Source organism: Lepus europaeus (genome assembly GCF_033115175.1).
Source record: "Lepus europaeus isolate LE1 chromosome 12 unlocalized genomic scaffold, mLepTim1.pri SUPER_12_unloc_1, whole genome shotgun sequence".
Taxonomy (NCBI): domain Eukaryota; kingdom Metazoa; phylum Chordata; class Mammalia; order Lagomorpha; family Leporidae; genus Lepus; species Lepus europaeus.
The window spans coordinates 128,268-151,613 of NW_026909001.1; the positions used below are offsets into that span (position 1 = coordinate 128,268).

A 23,346-nucleotide genomic window follows, 5' to 3' on the forward strand; every position below is an offset into this window, starting at 1 on the left:
TCTTTTTGGAGTGATTTCTAAAAGTTATTTCAAAGTAGATGCTAGGAATGTTCAAACTTGATAAATCTGTGACTTTCTATAAAAATTGAACTTTATTAAATTGGTTTAACAAGTAGAAAACTGAAGAACTTTGGAAGAGATTGATCCTCAATACATTATTTTTTCAAGATTTATTTATTTGAAAGTCAGAGTTTCACAGAAAATAGAGAGGCAGAGAGAGAGAGACAGGTCTTCTATCCACAAGTTCACTCCCCAATTGGCTGCAACATTCAGAGCTGAGCCTTTCCAAAGGCAGGAGTTCTTCCAGGTCTAGTATATTGGTATAACATTATTTGGACAAGTTGAATAAAATCCATGTAATAATCTCAGTGGATATTAACAATAAAAGCCTTTGTTAACATTCCAAAACCTGTGCTTGATTTCTCTGTGTGTGTGTATGTGTGTGTGTCTCACAATAAGGGAAAAATCAGCAACTAGCTTAATATTTACTGGCAACACTTTAATGGCATTTCTGTTAAAATTAAGGTCCAGACAATTCTCAATTTTTTAAAAAAGATTTCTTCATTCGCAAGAGTTATAGAGAAAGAAAGCAAGACACAGAGAGAAAGAGAGAGAGAGAGAGAATTGGTGCCCATATGGGATGCTGACACTGCAGGTGCCATAGTTTGGGCAGGGGGCTCAATTCACAATTGTTAAAAAAAGTTATTTATTTGAAAGGCAGAGTGATACAGAGAGGAACCAATCGAAAGGGAAAGAGATCTTTCTGTCTGCTGGTTCACTCCCCATTGGCTGCAACGGCTGGATCTGCGCTGATCCAAAGCCAGGAGCTGGGAGCTTCTTTCAGGTCTCCCCCCATGGGTACAGGGGCCAAAGCACTTGGGCCAACTTCTGCTTTCCAGGCCACAGTAAAGAGCTGGATTGGAAGTGGAACAGCCAGGACTCAAACTGGCACCCATATGGGATGCCGGCACTGCAGGTGGTGGCTTTACCAGCTACGCCATCGTGCCATGATGACTCAGGTGATTGGGTCCCTGCCACCTGTGTGGAACATGTGGATTGAATTCCCAGCTCCCAGTTTTGGCCCTGGCTCTGCCCTTGTGATTGCAGACATTTGTGGAATGAATCAGTAAATGGGAGCTCATTCAGTCTCTATCTTTGCCTCTGATAATTAGATAAAGAGTTAAAGAGATGTATTTGAAATAAAAATACTAGCATAAGAATGTTTGGAGCCAGTGCTGTGTCATAGTGGGTAATGCTGCTGCCTGCGATGCCAGCATCCCATATTGATGCTGGTTTGAGTCCCTGGTGCTCCACTTCTTTTCTTTCTTTCTTTTTTTTTTAAGATTTATTTATTTATTTGAAAGTCAGAGTTACATACAGGCATTAAGAGAGGCAGAGAGAGAGAGAGAGAGAGAGGTCTTCCATCTGCTGATTCACTCCCCAGTTGGTCACAATGGTTGGAGCTGCACTGATCAAAAGGCAAGAGTCAGGAGCTTCCTTTGGGTCTCCCACGTGTTGGCAGGAGCCCAAGGCCTTGGGCATCTTCTACTGCTTTCCCAGGCCATAGCAGAGAACTGGACTGGAAGTGGAGCAGCCGGGACATAAACTGGCACCCATATTGGATGCCGGCACTGCAGGCAGTGGCTTTACCTGGTATGCCATAACATCGGCCCCTGATCCACTTGTGACCCAGCTCCCTGCTAATGCACTTGGGAAAACAGCAGAAGATGGCCCAAGTCCTTGGGTCCCTGCACTGACATGGGAGATCTGGAAGAAGCTCTAGCTCCTGGCTTTGACCTGGCTAGACCCAGCAATTGCAGCCATTTGAGGAGTGAACCACTGGATACCCACCCCTTTTAACTCCATCTTTTTTTTTTTGACAGGCAGAGTGGACAGTGAGAGAGAGAGACAGAGAGAAAGGTCTTCCTTTTGCCGTTGGTTCACCCTCCAATGGCCGCCGCGGTAGCACGCTGCGGCCGGCGCACCGCGCTGTTCCGATGGCAGGAGCCAGGTGCTTCTCCTGGTCTCCCATGGGGTGCAGGGCCCAAGCACTTGGGCCATCCTCCACTGCACTCCCTGGCCACAGCAGAGAGCTGGCCTGGAAGAGGGGCAACCGGGACAGGATCAGTGCCCCGACCGGGACTAGAACCCGGTGTGCCGGCGCCGCAAGGCAGAGGTTTAGCCTGTTGAGCCACGGCGCCGGCCTAAAAGAAAGATGTTGATAGTATTTATTGCAGTATTATTTGTAAGATCAAAGATCAAGAGACAGTGTAAATATCCATCGAGAGAATGGTTAGATAAATTTTAATATAGTCAAACTAGAGCTTGATAGCCATATTATGCAAGTGTTATCAATAATAAATTAAATATGGTGGGTCTTGTAATCCTAACAGCCAGGCTCACCCACAACCAATTTAATCATCATTGTTAATGCTTTCCATGTGACTGCAAAATTGAAAGCCACTGCTCTAAAGCAGAGAATGCCAAGCTTATTAAGTGAGGGGCCAGATAGCATATGTGTTGGGTTTTGTGGGCCATATAGCCTTTGTCACATTTACTGCACTCTGCCCTATAGCACAGAAACAGCCATAGATGACCCATAAATGGACAGGTATGGCTATGTTCCTATAGACTTTGTTAATGGACACTGAAAAAAAAATATCACATGGAACATAATGGTTCATTGGTGGAAGTATATGAATTGTCCTGGAGGCCTACATGTAATATATTGAATAAACAGCAAGTCCCTTTGGTTCATGTAACTCTGTAGGTATAGCCTTGTTTTGTACAGAATCAGCAATTATATGTGATGTTTGCAGGAACAGGCCATGCCCACACACATAAAGGAAAGCTGCCTTACACCTTGTTGGCAATATTGTTGCACCTTGTTGGCATCAGCGGACTAGATATGGAGAGAAATGAAGTGTGAACTCTTGCTTTGACTTTAGTTGTTGTATACTGTTAGAATTGTTACAGCAGGCACACATGTGTATTTAAATGATTAAAAGAGCAAACTGACTGGCTCTGCAGCTCAATAGGCTAATCCTCCACCTCCGGCGCTGGCACCTTGGGTTCTAGTCCTGGTCGGGGCACAGGATTCTGTCCCAGTTGCTCCTCTTCCAGTCCAGCTCTCTTCCATGGCCCAGGAGTGCAATGCAGGATGGCCCAAGTGCTTGGGCCCTACACTCGCATGGGAGACCAGGAGCAACATCTGGCTCCTAGCTTCGGATCAGTGCATTGTGCCAGCTGCAGTGGCCATTGTGGGGTGAACCAATGGACAAGGAAGACATTTCTCTCTCTCTCTCTCTCACTGTCCACTCTGCCTGTCAGAAAAAAAAGAGCAAACCAACTCGTGCAGTGCACCTTATTCAAATGGTTGAAACAAAATTTCCACAGTTTGCTCTTAGTGTTTCTTGGATTCATTACATTTTCTGTCTTTAATATTGGATTACTTATTTGCAGTATGCACAATACCTCCTGTAATTTGTCTTTATTTTTTGCTAAAAGTATTTATTTATTTATTTCATGCAAATGTTCTAATTTTAATTTGTTGGCAACATTTTCTTATTATTAGTTTCTACAGAATGGGAGGGGCTGTCCCCTCTTCATTCCTGATTTTGGTACTTTGATTCTTCTCTCTTTTTTGCTTGGTCTGAATCACCAGGGTTGATTTTGTTCCATTTTTCCCCCAGGGGACATTAACAATATTCAGAGACTGTTCATAAAATGCTTTTTGGGGGTGTTGCAACTGGAACATGTTGGATAGAGATCAGAGATGCTGTTAAACATTATACAGTGTATTGCATGCCTCTCTGCTCCCCTGGCAAGAAAGGATTATCTGCTTAAAATGTCAAGGAAGCTGAGGCTGAGAAACCCTGGTATAGCAAAATGTCAGTATTATGTGAAAGAACCAATATCTGGTTTATTGATTTTCTCTGCTTTTCTGTCTTATTGATCTTAGGTTATTGGTTCTGAGGCTTTTCTTTTGTCAACAGTGATTTGAGTGCATTCTCTAAGTGATATGATGTGTTTTTGTTTGAATTTGTTCAAAAAATGTTTGTTTGTGGTTTCTCTTGGACTCATGGATTATTTAGAAGTGTGTTGTTTAATTCCCTAGTATTTCAGATTTTCCAAATTTCTTTCTTTTTTTAAAGATTTATATATTTATTTGAAAGTCAGAGTTACAGAGAGAGAGAGAGAGAGAGAGAGAGAGAGAGGGAGATAGGATCTACCATCTGCTGGTTCACTCCCCAAATAGCCACAATGGCAGGAGCTGGGCTGACCTGAAGCCAGGAGCTAAGAGCCAGGAGCTTCTTCCAGGTCTCCCATGCAGACACAGGGGCCATCTTTACTGCTTTCCCAAGCCATAGCAGAAAGCTGGATGGAAATTGGAGGAACCAGGATTCAAACTGAGAGCCATATAGGATACTGGCACTGCAGGTGATGGCTTTACCCATTATACTACAGCGCCAGCCCCCTCCCCCATTTCTTTTTGTTGATTTTTAATTTAGTTTTATTATACTGTCTGATTTATTGAGATATTATGATAGTGATGAGATATTATGATAATGTATGGTCTTCTTTGAAGAATGCTCCATGTATACTTGAAAAGAATGTGTGCTCTGCTGTTACATTATCTGCTGAGTGGAGTACTCTGTAAATGTCAAGTTGGTTGATGCTGCTGTTCTTCTATACCCTGTTCATTTTCTGTCTGGGTGCTCTATGAGTTCTTACGAGCTGGGTATTGAATTCTCCACCTATTACTCTTGAACTCTTTTTTCCTTTGGCAGTTTTGGGCCCATCCCTTTTGTTAGACTCTGCTGTTGCCTATGTAGATCTTTCATCTCCAGCTGCTTTGACTCTTTCATTGTGATGCAATCTCTGTCTTTGTCTCCAGTAGTATTTCTAGACTTAAAGGCTGTTTTGCCAGATAAAAACATAGCCAGTCCAGCTGCCTCCGGATTCCTCTTTGCATGTTACACTTTCTCCATTTTACTTTGAACCTGTTTGTACTTTGCATCCAAAGTATGTTTATTGAAGATAACGTATTATTACATCTTGCTTTTTATCTAGTTTGAATGTTTGGTGCTTTTAATTTAAAGTACTTATTGATATGATTGGAATTATGTCTGCCATTTTTGATATTTGTTTTCTAAATGTTTTAGGTCTTTCAAATTCTCATCCTTTGCTCCTTCTTTTGTGTTATGTGTTGATTTTTTTAACTTGAAAATTTTAGTTCTTAGTCATTAAAATATGCATCATATTGCAGTGTATTCCAGCCTAATTCCAATAAACTATGGAAATTTTTTTCCAGTACAGCTTTTTTTCCTTCTCACTCCTTTATGTTATGTTATTAATGCTGTATGTATTCTGTCTTTACATGTCAGAAATCCAATAATGCAGTGTTATAATTATTGCTTATATTAACTATGCCTTCTAAAGAAGCCAGGAGAGAACAGTGGGAAGCCAAGTACATATTTCTGAAGGGAGGTCTGGATATGAGCCAGTGGATTGGGAGTGTAATGCAGTTATCTGGGAGGAAATACAGGGTGAGGAAGGAGAGGTTTGTGTCCTGGGAACTGTCCCAGGTTTAGATACGGCTGTGAGAGGTGTCTTATGAAGATATTAATAGGCAATTATATTTATGATTTTTATGTGTTATTGATGCTTACCCTTTTATCACTAGGGGAAGTTCCTTCTTATTTCTGGCGATTTGCTTTATTTTGAAATTTATTTTGTCTGATACTAGTATTAAAGGATGAAACTGTTCACAAGAATGTCACCTTCCCACCCCCACAATGATCTTTATCTAGCCTCTGCAAAACTGCTTGCAAAACTAGATAAGCAAAAGGCCTCCAAGGCTTCTGGAGAGCCCCTGGTGCCAAGTTCCCTTGGCAACCAGACCAGATAAAACCCACTAAGTCTCTTCGCAAGAACAGACCATTGCCCTGTTTGCTTCATTAATGTGACCTGTCTCTGTAGAGGTATGCTCTGTCTCCTTTTTCCATCTCTTTTCTGGGGGTACGAAAGGACAGAACCCTGAGCTATTCCAGGCCTACCACGTACCCTCAGCTTTCTTACCTTATTGTCTGTATAACAGCTTTTCCAGTCATCAAAGTTCACCACCTCTTTCCTTCTTCCTCTGTCTCCTCCTCTTTCCTCTTTCATTTGCAGTCTTTTCTGTATTTTTGAGTCCAAAGACCATCTGTAAACAGCGTATCACTGGATCTTTTCTTTTTTGTTTTGCAAAAGAAAATTCCAGTTTGACAGTCTCTGCCTTTTAATTTGAATATTTACTCTAATTGTTGATCAGAGTTAGGCCTGATATTGCCCAGCCTTATTATTGATTTTTAATATTTTGAGAGTTCTTGCTGTCTATTTAGATAAAAGCTCTGAATATCAGCTGAAAGAAGCCAGGCGAATGGTAAGTGTTTCACACTGATTCAGTGGGAGAAATGCACAGGAATGTGAGGGCTCTAATTAGGGGAGAAGGGAGACTAGAAGCACAGGCTGGGTCCAGACCAGGCAGAGAGCAGGCCGGGAACCATGTGGAGCAGAGCACCCAGGCAGGAAGGCAGAGGCAGTGGACAGCAAGGGAGGGGCCCACCATGCTCCAGGCTTTTATTCACTTCATAGGGGGAGTGGTTACGTAGTCTGATTGGCAGGTGGGCATATAGGTGAGGTCAGGCAGGGGCCTGAGATCACAGAAAGGGGCAGGGGGAAGGCGTGGTCTCCAGCTCACCCATCTAATCGATTTAATCTAATCTGCCTGCCTATACCAGGCCTACAATTTTGTGGTTTTCTGTTTCTTCTTTCTGTTTTTATACTCCTTTCTTCTTGCACTACATACTTTTGGATTATTTGAACATTCTTAAGGATCATGTTTTAATTTATTTGGTGACTTCATGCTTATTACTCTTTTGCATTTGAAAAAAATGTCACAAATATAATTAGCTTCTCACAGTTTACTTAGGAATAATTTTGTAACCTTCTGTAACATATGAGGACATTAGAACTGTTTTTATTTATTTACTTGAAATGCTGAATTACGGAGAGGCAGAGACAGAGGCAGAGAGCAAGGGAGAGAGATCAATTGATCGATCGATCGATCCTCCATCTGCTGGTCTGTTCTCTGAATGGCCGCAATGGCCTGAGCTGGGCCAATCTAGAGCCAGGAGCCAGGAGCTTCCTACAGGTCTTCCACAATGGGTGCAGGGAACCAAGCACTTGGGCCATCTTCTACTGCCTTCACAGGCCATGGCAGAGAACTGGATCAGAAGTGGAACAGCCAAGACTCAAACTGGTGCCCATATGGATTGGTGCCCATGTGGGATGCTGGCACCACAGGTGGTGGCTCTACCTGCTCTGTCACAGTTCCAGCCCCCATTAGAATGTTGTTATCTCTATCATTCTTCAACTGCCATTGTATAAATCACATCTGTATACTTTATGTCTCCTGTAAGACAATTTGTGTTTTACCCAGTCACGCATATTTTAAAGACAATAAAATGAAAATGAAGGGTAGTTTTTTGTTTACAGAAATATTTACCTTATCTGTCCCTCTGCCTTTCAAATAAATAAAAAATAGACAATAATTTTCTCAATTTCTTTACAAAAGATAAGAGTCCAGTGCTGTGGCCCAGCAGGTTAAAACTGTGGCCTGCAGCGCCAGCATCCTATATGGGCACCGGTTCATATCCTGGCTGCAGCACTTCCAATCCAGCTCTGTGCTATGACCCAGAAAAGCAGTAGAAAATGGTCCAAGTCTTTGGGCCCCTGCACCAGTTTGGGAGACCTGGAAGAAGCTGCTGGCTTCAGATCAGCTCAGCTCTGGCCGTTGTGGCCATCTGGGGAGTGGACCAGTGGATGGAAGACCTCTCTCTTTCTCTCTCTCTGGCTCTACCTCACTCTGTAACTCTTTCAAATAAATAAAATGAATCTAAAAAAAAAGAAAAAATTTAAATGCCATAGTTTAGTGAAGGATTTTTTTTAATTTAATAATGAACATACTGTTGGCCTGAACAAGTGCACTTTCAAGTGGTAGGGTGAGAGCGAGGTTTCAGTGTGTTGTAATGTGAGTGGTGATGAATTTATGATGGGGATTGTAGAGGGTTTGTTGACGGCACTCCACTGAGACAGAAAGGCGATGGGAGTAGGGGAGGAAAGGTAGACCAAGGTCTGGTAAGTAGTGGGATAATGGAAAACCTGGCAGGGACTGGTCAGCATGTGGGTGGAGGCTGAAGTGACAGGTCCAGGTTCATGGGAATATGGAGAGGATGTGATCCAGAGCAAGGTGAACTGGCCTTCATGACCCTCACTGTGGTAGGATGGAATCCATAGCAAGGGGAATGGGCCATCATGACCCTCACTATGGAAAGGATGAATCCAGAACAAAGGGAATGGGCCTTCATGACCGTCTATGGAAAGGATGGATCCAGAGCAGGTGAACAGGCCTTCATGACCCTCACTATGGTAGGATGGGATCCAGAGCAGGTGAACAGGCCTTCATGACCCTCACTATGGTAGGATGGGATCCAGAACAAGGAGAACTGGCCTTCATGACCCTCACTATGGTAGGATGGGATCCAGAACAAGGAGAACTGGCCTTCATGACCCTCACTGTGGTAGGATGGAATCCATAGAAAGGGGAATGGGCCATCATGACCCTCACGATGGTAGGATGGATCCAGAGCAGGTGAACAGGCCTTCATGACCCTCACTATGGTAGGATGGGATCCAGAACAAGGTGGCTGGGCCTTTCTGACCCTCACTATGGTAGGATGGGATCCAGAGCAAAGAGAATGGGCCTTCATGACCATTACTCACATACTCTCCTGTCCACAGACTGTGGACGTGGAAATAATGGCCATTATGTGTACAGTGTTATCTGTGTTACCCAATTACTTTGTTTCAACTTCCTGAGGAGAAATGTAGGTGCTGAGTGTTTGGAATTGAACTCCAGAGATGTAAGAGGGAGGATTGAGGACTGATAGAAATTTTGGACTAGCCCTAGGCAAAGCAGATCTGACGGTGGCAGACAGGAGCGAAGATTTTTGAAAGAACAGTTTTATGTCCCCAAGTGGAGCTGGGTTTTCTGAATTTTTCATACTAACAGCCTTAAATTGGGAGAAGATATTCTTGTGGCATGATTTTTACTGATTTAGAGTGTAGAATTAATTTCTGCTTAAGGGTTTGTAATGGGAGGGGAGGACTTGGACTCTAAGGTATAGAGGAGGCTGGTACAATAAGGAAACAATATTGATAAATAAGTTTCAGTGAAGGTGACAGGTTAATACTTCTTATAAGGGGGCTGGCGCTGTGGCATAGTGGTTAAGGCCACTACCTGCGGTGCCAGCATCCCATATGTGTGCTGGTTTGAGACCCTGCTGCTCCATTTCTAATCCAGCTATCTGCTATGGCTTAGGAAGGCAGTAGAAGATGGCCCAAGTGCTTGGACCTCTTGCACTTGTGTAGGAGACCTGGAAGAGGCTCCAGACTCCTGGTTTTGGATTGGCCCAGCTCTGGCCTTTGTGGCCATTTGGGGATTAAACTGTTGGACCTCTCAGTTGCAGAGATGCCCACTTGCTCGGGAGGATGCCCAAAGATCCAGACTCCAGACCAGTTGATGCAAAAAGCACAAGGTTTTTATTGAACGTTTGCGCAAACGGGCCCCCACCTCAGGTAGTGAGGAGCCCTGAGCAGCAGTTTCACACAGGTTATATAGGCAACGAATTAGCATATTCCTAATGCGCATGCGTAGGATTGGTCAGTTCAGAGGGACCATTAGCATATGGGAGAATGCTGGCGAAGAATGCTGGTGGAGAGTGCTGGTGGAAAATGCAGAGGTGGCACGGGATTGGCTGGTTTGGAGGGACAATTAGCATACCGGAGAATGCTGAGGGAGAGTGCTGAGGGAGAGTGCTGAGGTGTTACAGGATTGGCCGGTCGCAGTGACATCATAAGTGCGCGCCTAGAGACTCTCCGAAGGGGAGGGGCAGTTCTGCTCTGGGCGTGCCTAGAGGTTCTCTGAAGGGGATTGACTTTTCCTTCCCAGAGAACGTCCTGCCCGCTAGACTCTGGGGAGCATCTAACCTCTTAAGAAGCCCCTGATATTTGCCAGGCCTAGTTTCTTGTCCCTCTCCCCCATAAGGGTCCTTCATTACCTCCTTTTCTTTTTGCAGAGATTTTAATCCTAAAATCTATTGGACCTCGGAGGTCTTTGAAGCTTGACACTGGTACTGTTGAGTCAGCACCAGGGTTTGGACAAGGAAAAGCCTCTCGTGGATAAACTGGAGCAACCTGTTAAGAATACATGGGCCGTCTCGTATAGTAACATTGTGGGTGACATTGCACAAGTGTCAGTGGGACAAGGGAGGATTTCCTACACAAGTACCTTGTCCCGACACCTCTGTAAGAGTGAGACGTGGCTGAAGGGGCAAGAGGCAATTATTTGCCTCTGTAGTGCCATTCCAGGTCCTGGGGACCGCGAGGCCCTCGTAATAAGGTGGACCTGGGGCTAAGCATAGCCAGCAGGACTCGGTCAGCTCCGGATTGGTCTGGTTGAGGGCCAGAAAGGCCCCTGTCAAAAGGTTAAACAGCCGCTGTCCAGTTGTACGGGGGCTTGAAGCGTTTGGAGTTAACTTGCCAAGCTGGGCGAAAGGGTGGCTGGTGGGAGGGGTGGCCTGGGGAGAGCCTGCCTCACTGGAGGGAGGGAACTCTGTTCTTGCTGGACTGGGTTGGGTCCCACTGACTGGGGACTGGGAGCCATACACGCCCCAATAGTTAAGACTATTTCCAGGGATTTTTGTCAAATTATCCTGGTCAGGTACATCCCAGGTATCTAACCCAGTAACCAGTTGACATACGTCCGGGTATAAGGTGGGCCACCACGCCCCGGGGGTATGTAACCCACTAACAGACCAGGCCACCCGTCCTGTGGAGGAAATTACTTCCCACGTTAACAATTGTGGAGCATGGGGATTGGAAAAACAATGGGGAAAGGCCAGGAACATCACAAATATTAGACAGTTTTTGAAAGTCAGCTTGAGCGGGTTCTGAGTGCGCTGGAGCTTCATTTGGCTGGTCTATCCGGATCCTCGGGGCCCTGGGGGGTGGTGCTCGCTTCACGTGTGAGGCGTGGACCCAAGCAGCGATTCCGTCGACCTTGAGAGCGGTGGGAGTTGTCAACAGCACAGTGAAGGGGCCTTTCGACGGGGGCTCTAGAGTCTTAGATTGGTGCCTTCGGACATACACAGCGTCTCCGATTTGGAAAGGATGTGGGATGGTTGTCGTCTTGGGTTGGTAGGCTGCTGCAAGAGGTTTCCAGACCTGGTTCTGGATTATCTGGAGCGCTCTCAACCGGGCCTGTAATTTAGGGGCATCGGCAACGGAGTCACTGGCAAGGTCAAGCAAGCCTGCTACTGGTGGGGGCCCTCCATAAAGGATTTCGTATGGCGACAGCCCGCAATGAGAGGGCGTGTTTCGGACCCAGAACAACAACATAGGGAGGAGTTGGACCCAGTCTTTAACGCCAGTCTCCAACGCTAATTTGGTCAAGGTCTCTTTAATTGCTCTGTTCATTCTTTCTACCTGTCCTGAACTTTAGGGTCTATAGGCACAGTGCAATTTCCAATTTATGCCTAATGCTTTGGCCACCAACTGACTTACCTGGAAGACAAACGCTGGGCCATTGTCGGACCCGATTACCTTAGGCAAGCCGAACTGGGGGAAGATCTCCTCTATGATCTTCTTGACGACCACCCAGGCGGTTTTCCCCGTTTTGTGGGGAATGCCTCAGTCCATCCGGAGAAGGTATCTACAAAAGCTAGAAGATACTTATTCCCATAATTGCCCAGCCTTATCTTGCCCAGCCTTATCTCAGTGAAATCGACCTCCCAGTTGATTCCTGGTTGGTCTCCTCTTACCCTAGCTCCCTCCGGGAGCTTGAGGTGTCTGGCATTTACCTTGGCACACGGAACACAGGATTCAGTCACCTGCTGGACTAAAGAGTCAAGTCTGGGGATGTAATAAGACTGCCTATCTTCCTGTAAGGCTGCTTTTAGCTTTTCGTGTCCCAAATGAGTCCATTGATGGAGGTTGGTAATTATTTCTTTAGCCAATTGGTGTGGCAGGACTATTTTCTCTCTGAGCCTCCAAACCCTTATTTGTTCGTCATACTCCGCACCGAGCCGCTGGATCATATCTAAGTCTTGGTCCGAATAGAGGAAAGGTGGTTCCCTCGATACTTGGGTGGGCTCAGTTGTCTTTAACGGGAGCACCTGTTGGCTCAGGGCTGCCGCCCTAGTGGCCTCGTCTGCCATCCTGTTTGCCCTTGCTACGGGGTCGTCTCCTCGTTGGTGCCCGGGGCAATGGATTATACTCAACCTTTTGGGCAGGAACAGGGCCTGTAGAAGATCTAGGATTTCCTGCTTATTTTTAATGTCCTTGCCTGCCGAGGTTAAGAGGCCCCTTAGCCGGTATATCTCCCCATGTACATGGGCAGTGGCGAAAGCATACCGACTGTCTGTGTAAATGTTGACCTTTTTGTCTTGTGCCAGTTTTAAAGCTTGAGTTAAGGCTATGAGCTCGGCTTTTTGAGCAGAAGTTCCAGGCTTTAAGGCACTTGACCAGATAACGGTTTTTCCATCCACCACCGCTGCCCCAGCCCTCCGCTCACCGTTCTGTAGAAAGCTGCTCCCATCCGTGAACCAGGTCAGTTCGGCATCCGGCAGAGGCTGGTCAGTTAGGTCTTTTCGGGTGCCGTGGGCCTCAGCCAGGATTTGGTGACAGTTATGGATTACCTGGGCCTGGGGCCCCAGTTCCGGGAGCAGGGTGCCGGGTTTAAAGAGGTGGCAGTCCCAAACCGGACCCGCTCTGAGTTTAATAACATAGTCTGGTAATGAGTTATCCTAGCATTTGAGAGCCACGGATCTGGTGCTGGCGGATAACTGTCTCCACAGCATGAGGTGCCACTACGGTGAGAGGTTGGCCTAGAGTCAATTGTCCGAGTCTTTCACCAGAACTGCCATGGCCGCTATCATGCGGAGGCACGGAGGCCAGCTGGCCGCTACATTGTCTAGCTTTTTTGAAAAGTATGCCAACGGCTTTTTCCAGGACCCAAGCATTTGTGTTAGCACTCCCTTCGCCACTCCCTTGTTCTCATCCACGTATAATGTGAAGGGCTTGGTCATATCAGGGAGGCTCAGGGCTGGGGCTGACAATAGGGCCTTTTTTATGTTGTCAAATGCCCGCTGTTGCTCTTCTCTCCATTGAAAGGGAGCATTGGACTTCGTGAGGGGGTACAATGGGGCTGCCAGCTCCGCAAACCCAGGAATCCAAAGGCGGCAGAATCCCACACTCCCGAGGAATTCCCGCATCTTTCTGGCATCGCTGGGGGGTGGAATTAGAGCAACCACCCTTTTTTGGCTCTCCGTCAGCCACCGTTGCCCTCCTTCTGGGAGGTAGCCTAGGTAGGCCACCTGTTTCTGACATATTTGGGCCTTTTTCGTGGAGGCTCGATAGCCCAATTCCCCCAGTCTCTGTAGCAGGGCCCCGGTACCTTTTAGGCAGTCCTGCTCAGTTTCGGCGGCAAGGAGGAGGTCGTCCACATACTGCAGGAGGACCAGGTCCGGATGGTTGACTCAGAAGTCTGCCAAATCTAGGTGCAGAACTTCGTCAAACAAGGTAGGCAAGTTTTTAAATCCTTGGGGCAACCTTGTCCAGGTGAGTTGTCCTGAAAACCCGGTCTCTGGGTCTTTCCACTCAAAAGCAAAGATGGATTGGCTCTGAGGGCTCAGTCTTAAACAAAAGAATGCATCTTTTAGATCTAACACAGTGTACCATACGTGGGTCGGAGGCAAGGTACTTAGCAGATTGTAGGGGTTGGGCACTGTGGGATGCATATCCTCCGTTCTCCTGTTAACCTCCCAAAAGTCCTGTACTGGGCGGTAGTCACCCGTACCGGGCTTCTTTACTGGTAGTAGGGGGGTGTTCCAAGGTGAACGTCAAGGTTTTAAAATGCCTAGGTGTAACAGTCTCTGGATATGTGGCCGGATACCTTCCTTAGCTTCCTTGCCCATCGGATATTGATGAACTGACATGGGAATGGCCGTGGGCTTCAGATCTATGATCAAGGAAGGCTGGTTGACGGCCAGCCCTATTCCTGCAGTCTCTGCCCAGGCCTGAGGAAAATCTGCGAGCCATTTGGGGTCCAGGGGAGCCATGGTGGATGAGGGCCTCTCGAATAATCGGTGTTCGTCCTCCAAGCGTAGTGTTAATACCTGGAGGGGCCGCCCTCCTGAGTCTGTGATGGTAGCTCCTTTCTCATGGAAGTGAATTTGGGCTCCTACCTTCGAGAGTAGGTCCCTGCCCAGGAGGGGGTAGGGGCAGTCTGGCACTAGTAAGAACGAGTGTGTCACAAGTCCTGTACTCAACTGGACCTCTCGATTGGTTGTCCAGCGATATAACTTCCCTCCAGTTGCCCCCTGAACCCAGGAAGTCTTTGAGCTTAAAGGCCCTTTTTCTGAAGTCAGTACCGAGTGCTGGGCTCCCGTGTCAATCAGGAAGGTTACCAGTCTGCCCCCCACTTCAAGAGTTATCCTGGGCTCGGGGCGGGGGGGGGGGGCTCCTGGCCCTGACTCACCTAATCGTCTTCTTCCAGGGACAGGATTGGAACTGGTCTCTTCTTTGGTCCCTGTGGTTTCTTCGGGCAGTCTTTGACCCAGTGTCTTCTTTCTCTACAATAGGCACATCAATCTCTTTCCACCCGAGGCTTTTGTTTGTCTCCCAAGTCCCTATTCTGTCCTGGTCTACTCCTTTCTGTATCCTGCACTATGGTGGCCAAAATTCTACTAAGCTCTCGATTAGGTCTTTTGTCTCTTTGTCTTCCCTTTCCTCCTGCTCCTTGCGGATCCTTTCCTCCTTCTCCTCTCAGGTCTCCCTTTTGTTGTAAATCTTTTCTGCCTCCTTCATTAAATCTTGTATAGTATACCCCTGAAGCCCCTCTAGCCGCTGCAATTTATTGCGGATGTCCAACGCTGACTGTCCTATAAAGGACATGATTACATCTCCCTGCCGGTTCTCTGCCAGGGGGTCAAATGGGGTATACATACAGTAGGCTTCCATTAATCTTTCTAGGAAGCCTGCCGGCATTTCCTCAGCCCCCTGCACTACTGCACGTACCTTGGCCAAATTGGTGGGGCGCTTTCCAGCCCCTCTGAGACCCGCAAGGAGAATCTGGCGGTAAAGACGAAGTCGCTCCCTACCAGCAACGGTGGTGTAGTCCCAATCAGGACGGGTTAAGGGAAACGCCTCTTCGATTTCGTTTGGCATTAGGGTCGGTCGGCCATCTGCTCCAGGGACATTTTTCCGTGCCTCAAGGTAGACACGCTGCTTTTCCTCAGTAGTGAGGAGGGTCTGCAGAAGCTGCTGACAATCATCCCACCCACACTCCTACCCTTCTTCCTCCTCCCTCTCCTATTCCCATTCTGATTTTTTACTGAGATCTATTTTTTAAAAAGATTTATTTATTTATTTGAAAGGCAGAGTTCCAGAGAGGCAGAGACGGAGACTGAGGTCTTTCATTTGCTGGTTCATTCCCCAGATGGCCACAATAGCTGGAGCTGAGCTGATCCAAAGGCAGAAGCCAGGAGCTTCTTCTGGGTTTCTCACATGGGTGCAGGGGCCCAAATACTGGCCATCTTCCACTACTTTTCCAGGCCATAGCAAAGAGCTGCATTGAAGTGGAGCAGCTGGGACTGAAACCAGTACCCATATGAATGCCTGCACTGTAGGCAGTGGTTTTACCTGTGAGGCCACAGCATTGGCCCCAAGATCTAATTTCAATTAACTTTATACACATATGATTAACTCTATACTAAATAAAGAGTTCAACAAATTGTATTTAAAAACAGAAAACTGTTCTTCAACAGTCGACACAAAGGCTGTTCAAAGTCATTGAATCTCAAAGTTTCAATTTCACTTCTACAGATTACCTTTTAGGTGCTCCATTAGTTATCGTAGGTCAGAGAGAACAAACAGTATTTGTCCTTTGGGGACTGGCTTATTTCACTAAGTACAAGTATAATGTTTTCCAGTTACATCCATTTGGTTGAAAATGACCAGATTTCAATTTCCTTTTACTGCTGTGTAGTATTCCATGGTGCACATATCCCATAATTTCTTTATCCAGTCTTTAGTTGATGGACATTTGTGTTAATTCCATTTCTTAGCTATTGATATCTGAGCTGTAATAAACATGGAGATACAGGTAACTCATTCCTATGCTGATTTCATTTCCCTTGGTTAAATTCCCAAGAGTGGGATGGCTGGGTCATATGGTAGGTCTATATTTTGATTTCTGAGGTATCTCCATACAGTCTTTCACCATGGCTGTATCACTTTACATTTCCACCAACAGTGGATTATGGTACCTTGTTTTCCCACATCCTTGCCAGCATTTGTTGTCTGTTGATGTCCTATGAAAGACATTCTAACTGGGGTGAGGTGAAACCTCATTTTGGATTTGATTTGCATTTCCCTGATGGCTAATGATCCTGAGCATTTTTTCAGGTGTCTGTTGGCCATTTGGAGTTCCTTTTCTGAAAAATGACTATTAAAGTCCTTTGCCCATTTCTTAACTGTGTTATTTGTTTTGTTGTTGAGCTCTTAATATATTCTGGATATTAATCCTTTATCAGTTGCATGGTATACAAATAATTTTTCCCATTCTGTTGGTTGCCTCTTCACTTTGCTGAGTGTTTCTTTTATAGTGCAGAAGCTTCTCAATTTGATGTAATCACATTTGTCAATTTTGGCTTTGATTGCTTGTGCCCCTGGGGTCTTTTCCAAGAACTCTTTGCTTATGCCAATGTCTTGCAGGGTTTCCCCAATGTTCTCTGATAACTTTATGGTATTGGGTGACAGATTGAGGTCTTTGACCCATTCTGAGTAAATTTTTGTGTAAGGTGTAAGGTAGGGATTTTGCTTCATTCTTCTGCATGTGGATATCCAGTTTTCCCAGCACCATATGTTGAAGAGTTGTCTGAAGTGCACACTCTTAGGTTAGGCGCGGGCACCACTTCCAGAAAACATCGATTCATGGTCAGACAGTCACAGCCGGATGGGGCTTCCAAGCAGTGCGTTCCTTCAAGTGGGGAAGCACCCACGTCTAAGCGCATCTTCACTGCCTCCATCCGCCCCAGCATCACCTTTTGAAGAATTTCCCAGGGAGCCTTGCCGGGTGGGGTGGGCTCTGAGGGCTGAGGCTCTGCCCCCATCAGGCACTGCCCACTGCCTGGGACTTGGCCCGGGCTTCCGGTCTCGGGATTCGCTCTAATACCGCGAGAAGAGAAGATGGCCGCCATTGGTGGAGCCGCTGCTGTGAGCGAGGAAGCGGGTTTCGCCGGTTGAGCCCGAAGTGCCCGGGAGTAAGAGAAGGGGCGGGGTTGCGCGTACACTGCTGGTTGGGCTGGGCTGAGCGGGGAGGGGGCATCGTCGTCGTTATTTCCGTGGTCCAGACGGTGTGTTCCGGCGCGGGTGGCCACGGGAGAAGGAGGTAGGTGCCGACCCTGTGGTCCCATCGAGACCCCCTTGTTTCAGGCATAAGGAGAGCCACCGCCCTCCCCCCCACACCCGGTGTCTGGCGGACCCCAGGGACATCAGGTCACCCTTGCGGCGCCGGCTGCCCGCCCAGGCGCTGGCCGCGCCCGCTGTTCCAGGGGCCCACGATCGGCATGGCGACAGCCTTTGTCCTTGCTTCGGTGCCCGGTGGGGCTGGGCTGGGCTGCCCTGGGTGCGGCGGGTGTGGAGCGAGTGCCCACTTCAGGTGCGCCCTTGCCCTGGGCCCGGCGAGCTGGGGTCGGGGTCCCACCACGGCCCGCGGGGCTGTTCTCCCAGGAATGGTGCCTGGACTGGGGTGGGTGTCGTAGGGGGTGGGGGTGGGGGTCCTGCGCCGCGGGGAGGAGCCTGTGGGGCCAGTGGTCTGGGTGTGTTGCAAGGCAAACTCAATGGTGGGGTGTCAGGAAGTGGGCAGAAGTAGTATTAATGAACGTTGATCCTAGTATAAAAAGTGATTTTTTATTGCTTTTTTTTTGCAGTAGCGCTTGCAGACTTTCGAGTTGTGCTTAAAGAGTTTCTAAGACTTCGATCCAGCCCTTAAACACACACACTTTTATTTATTTATTTTTTTTGCAACTACTCTTGCCCTGCAAGCTACACACTCTTACACTGTTAATTTTCCAGGCGTCATGGTGATGAAAGCGGTTGTCAATGAAGATGATTCAGGCTTGGAAGTCCGCATCCCTGAAAAGATGGAGAAGAGCAACACGAGCTGGGTGGACATAACAGGATTTTGAAGAAGCTTGTCGAGGTGAGCTCGAATTCTTGGGGTGAATAGAAGTTCAAAATCTGGGAAAGCAAAAAAGAAAATGCCCGTAGTTCCCCAGCATGTCCCAGGAAATGAAGTGAAATCAATAGGTAAAATGTGGTTTATAAAGCTGGTTAAGCATATTTGTGCTCAACCCTCTAATTTGACCTTTCTTTTGAAGCCGGTATGTGTTTGATATAACTTAAGTACAGATGTTGAGGCAATACCTTCCCAACTGTGGAACTGCTAATGACGTTAACCTGAAAGGTGGTGGGACTGATGTAGAGTTGAATTTTGAAAACGATCGGGACATGTGACTCCCTGCATCCAATCCCACAGTGTCTTCCATAACGTCACCCCCACACTACTCTGAGCAGAGTCACCCCCTCATTTTCTTCTCTCCAACCTCACCTCAGCAGAAACCCTGTTTTGTTTTCCTCGTGGTGCTCACATTTGTCAGGAGCCTTCATGTTCAGGGATTTGTTTATTGTCAGCCCCATTCACTAGATGGTGAGCTCTGTCTGTAACAGTAACCCACAGAACAATGCCTGGCATTATAGTTCAATACATGCTTGGGAATTAATGATTAGAGAAGTGAGCATGTTTGAGGGGAAGGCACCTTAGGGAGAGACTGAAGATAAAAGAAAAAACAAAGAAGACATTGAGAGCCTAGGCTTTGAAAAGAGGAGGGAAGCAAGGACATGGTGGGAAAATGAACCTGGGGGAAAGGCACATGGACATCCTGAGATTGGAGGGGCTGACTCCTGTGGGAGTCTTCCAGAGGTCAGGCCGAGTGTGTGCTGTGAAAATAAGTGTGCGTGGGTTTCGAATTTTTTGGTCACCAAAATAAACTGTTGAATGCCATGAACTTTTTGAAGTATCCTCATAGTTCTACATGGATAGGGAGGGATTCGCACTTGACAGCTTCATATTTTCCCGAGTTTAGTTTTTTTGGTGATGGTGAGATGCACTGTGAAGGAGAGAAGTAAAGGCTGGGGAGCAGTAGCAGGTGGAACAGGAGCCCGCTGAGTGTGAGCAAAGTGATAAATCAGGTGCATTACAAATCCTTTGTAATAGAGGTCCAGTTAAACGCCTTTGTGTGATGCTGGGAACAGCAGTAGACTGGGAATTGGGTGACTGCCCATATATGTGTCTGAGGGAGAAAGAACTAGGCGTAGTTCTTGTGCCTGGAGATCTTCGACCATTAAGTGGTTCAGACCTTTCATCTTGCCCTGATTCAAGTGTCTTGTATTAGAGGGCTGAGATTATGAACCTGAGGGAGGATTCTCTGAAAGATATATGGCTTCAGTTGGGTCTTAAGAGAGAGATTGTGTCTCTTTAAATATTCCAGACTGAGATGAGCCATATGAGCCAGAGTTCAATGAGAGTTTTATTTTTTAGGAATAGAGAAGATTTTTGCTTGGCTACAGAGCAGTTTGCAATGCTGGGAACTGTAGAAGATCGTCAGTGCTTTTTTAGTTTGAGCTCATATTATAGGCAGTCGGGAATCTTTAAGGGTTTTGAGCATAATATTGGAAGTATATTCCCCTTCATGTTTGGTACAATGACTTGGACAGAGTGACTTTTGAGAAAGTAATAAGCTTTTGAGTGAGACACGAGCTGGAATTCCAGCTCCTTTGCTACTCATTAGCTCAGTCCCTGTGGAAGGTTTGTTTAATCAGTCTTTTCTCCTCTGTGAAGTAGAGCTACTGTACAGTCTGAGTAATTAAATCAGATAGTAGATGTAAAGTCCTTGGTGGACGGTGGTGGTATTTGTTCTTACTCGTAGGATTTGCTTAATTTAGTAGAAATTAAATAAGAAAGGGCAGTCTCCCAGCATAATCTGTGATGGATTGAGAGAGGGCCTGTAACCTTAGACAAGTTTTTTTGCTTAGTTTACATTAAGGTGGCAGGGCCCTGGACTAGGATAGTGGCAGGATGGAGTAGAAGGGTTACATATGAGAATAAAGAAAGTTCATGAGACCCAGTTAGTAAGTGTTGGGGGGTGGTGAAAGGAGCTGAGGAGTGATGTGCCTTGTGACGTTTCTCTCCGTGACAGTACAGGAGAGTGACCACGTACACTCCTCAGCCTCCCCTTTCCAAGTCTTGGGGGAGACTTCAAAGCATCTCCTTCTAAGCACAAGTAGCTTTAGGATTTCCTGCTTTACCTTAGAAATTATGGAAAAGTTTGCATTTTGCTTTGCGGGTCCATTTATGCTATAGGTCCTTGGCTCTCAAATTGTGTAGATTTGGAAACACTAGGCAGCTATACCATCTTCTGTCCTGTGCCTCTGAGTGCCCTGAGACATGATGTTCAGCCAGGGTCCCACACACTGCAGTTTGAAGATCATGGGTCTGCGGCATTTCGGCTGAACTAAATATGTGACTTGAGAGGCCCTCTAATTTTATTCCCACTTGTGTGTGTGTGTATATATATATATATATATATATGTATATGTATATATATATATATATATATATATGTGTGTGTGTGTGTGTGTGTGTGTATCTCCAAATTTTTTGTGTTGTAGCGAGAATTGAATCCAAGAAAGCAGATGAGAATATTGGTGGGAGAAATGCTTTTGTTTGGCTTTATGTTATGTCATAAATGATCCCAGTTTCTTTGTGGAAGGAACCTTGAGTGGGAGACCAAGTTAAATCCCTTCTGTAGTGTGGATTCAGAGGAGGTGGTTTGTCATTTTGTTGTTAACATCATGCCATTCTGTTAACTCTTCCATAGTTAGCTTTTGCACTGTCAGGTGGCACAACGTGTAACTGACACGTTGATATAGAATTAAATTTTTTTAGGTTTATTTATTTTAAAAATAGAGCTAGAGAGAGTTATCTTCCATCCTCTTGTTCACTCCCTAAATGACTGCAGTGGCTGGAACTTGGCTGATCAGGAGCCAGGAGCTTCTTCCGGGTCTCTCACATGTGTTCAGGGGCTCAAGCATTTCAGGCCAACTTCCACTACTTTCCCAGGCCAGTAACAGGGAGCTGGATCAGAAGTGGGGCAGCCGAGACTCGAACATTCCGTATGGTGCCCATATGAAATGCTGGCTTTGCAGGTAGTGAAAGATCACCACGAAACACACCAAACACTGGAGTAAAGGAGGTTTATTGTTGGGTGGGGGAAACCCTACAGGCTGCCTCTCTCTGCAGGAGAGAACAGCAGGCGGTACTAGGAGAACAGGTCTTATATAGTTTTGCAGAGGTAAGGAAATGGGAGCAGCAAATCCCCTTAGAGTGGGGTTGGAGCTGGCGCTTGTGATTGGTCCATTGGGTCACCTGATTTCTAGCAAGCCAGGCTGGGCTTGGGAGGACGGTACCATTTTACTAACAGTCAGCAGCTTTACTGTGCTGCAGCACGAGCTCCACAGTTTTCTTAACATACAGATTGTGGTTCTTGAGCCTGTGGTATGTATTTGTTTTCCCTTCTGGAAGCAATTGATTCATAGTCTGGATTATAGTTTAGACTTCTTGTGATTCACTTTCTGATGACTAAATTTAAAACAGATAAAATGCTATCCCTTAACTGTCACCGTTGTCTCTCTTTGATGACGTGTGATGGCGTTCGGCTAGACTGGAGAACTGTTTTGGAGGGTGTACCATAAAATACTCTGTATCTTGACAACAAAGTTGTTTAGTATGCATGTTTTACTTATTCTTTTAGTGGCTCTTGATAGTTCTCTGGCCGGCACCACGGCTCACTAGGCCAATCCTCCGCCTGCGGCACCGGCACCCCAGGTTCTTGTCCCGGTTGCTCCTGTTCCAGGCCAGCTCTCTGCTGTGGCCCGGGAGTGCAGTGGAGGATGGTACAAGTGCTTGGGCCCTGCACCTGCATGGGAGACCAGGAGGAGGCACCTGGCCCTGGCTTCAGATCATCGCAGCGCGCGGGTCCCAAAGTGCTGGCCATAGCGGCCACTTGAGGGGTGAACCAATGGAAAAAGGAAGACCTTTCACTCTGTCTCTCTGTCTCTCTCACTGTCTAACTCTGCCTGTCCAAAAAAAGTTCTCTGGATCAGTCCAAGCTTGTAGCTTTCATTATCTCTGGTTTCTTGTTAGGCAAGTGGTGCACATTCCCTCCAAGTTCTCTGTAACTCATCCTGAGGCTCTTTTTTCAAATTATTTTAGTATGTGAGGCTGTTGCTTTACTTGATAGGTAATACAGTATCACTTTAATATTTCTGGGCTTTCCTTCTTTTGGAAACTTTTTATAATTTAAACCATCTCCTTTTGCAAGACTTGTAAAATGTCTCTGCTAATTCCTATTCTCTGCAGTTTTCTATATTTAAGTGTTTTCTGAATGGCAAACCCACAGGTTAGAAATCTCACTTAGCAGGTGATCTTGTGACAGGTGCTGCTCCTTCTCCTGCCTTCCTGACTGGGTTCCCCAAGCTGTGGATAGGCAGAATTCTCTCCTGGATGATGATGCCAGAAGTTATCTAGAGCTTAGAAATAATTCAAAGTCTGCTCTACTTCCATCCTTTTCATGAGCTAATCTGAGAGGGTGGAATCCTATCCTTTCATCCCTTTCCTTCTATCTCTGACTTGTTTGTTTATTCTTCCTTGGTCATTTATTTTACTTTTTTAAAGATTTATTTATTTAGGGCCGGCATGTGGCACAGTGGGTTAAAGCCCTGGCCTGAAGCGCCAGCATCCCATATGGGCGTTGGTTCTAGTCCCGGCTGCTCCTCTTCTGATCCAGCTCTCAGCCGTGGCCTGGGCAAGCAGTGGAAGATGACCCAAGTGCTTGGACCCCTGTACTCATAGCAGCAGAAGATAGCAGCAGAAGATGGCCCAAGTCCTTGGGCCCCTGTACCCACATGGGAGACCCAGTAGAAGCTCCTGGCTCCTGATCAACGCAGCTCTGACCGTTGCAGCCATCTGGGGAGTGAACCGGCAGATGGAAGCCCTCTCTCTATCTCTCTCTGTAACTCTTTCAAATAAATAAAATAAATCTTCAAAAAAATATTTATTTA

The 23,346-nt window shown here is 46.4% G+C and overlaps 1 long non-coding RNA gene and 1 pseudogene across 2 annotated transcripts in view; both read left to right on the forward strand.

The window, feature by feature from the left end:
- The window catches only part of LOC133754274 (uncharacterized), a 303,902-nt gene that overhangs the window by 14,218 nt on the left and 266,338 nt on the right, over positions 1-23,346 (forward strand). The window lies entirely within an intron of this gene.
- The window catches only part of LOC133754285 (N-alpha-acetyltransferase 35, NatC auxiliary subunit-like), a 62,828-nt pseudogene continuing 57,727 nt past the window's right edge, over positions 18,246-23,346 (forward strand).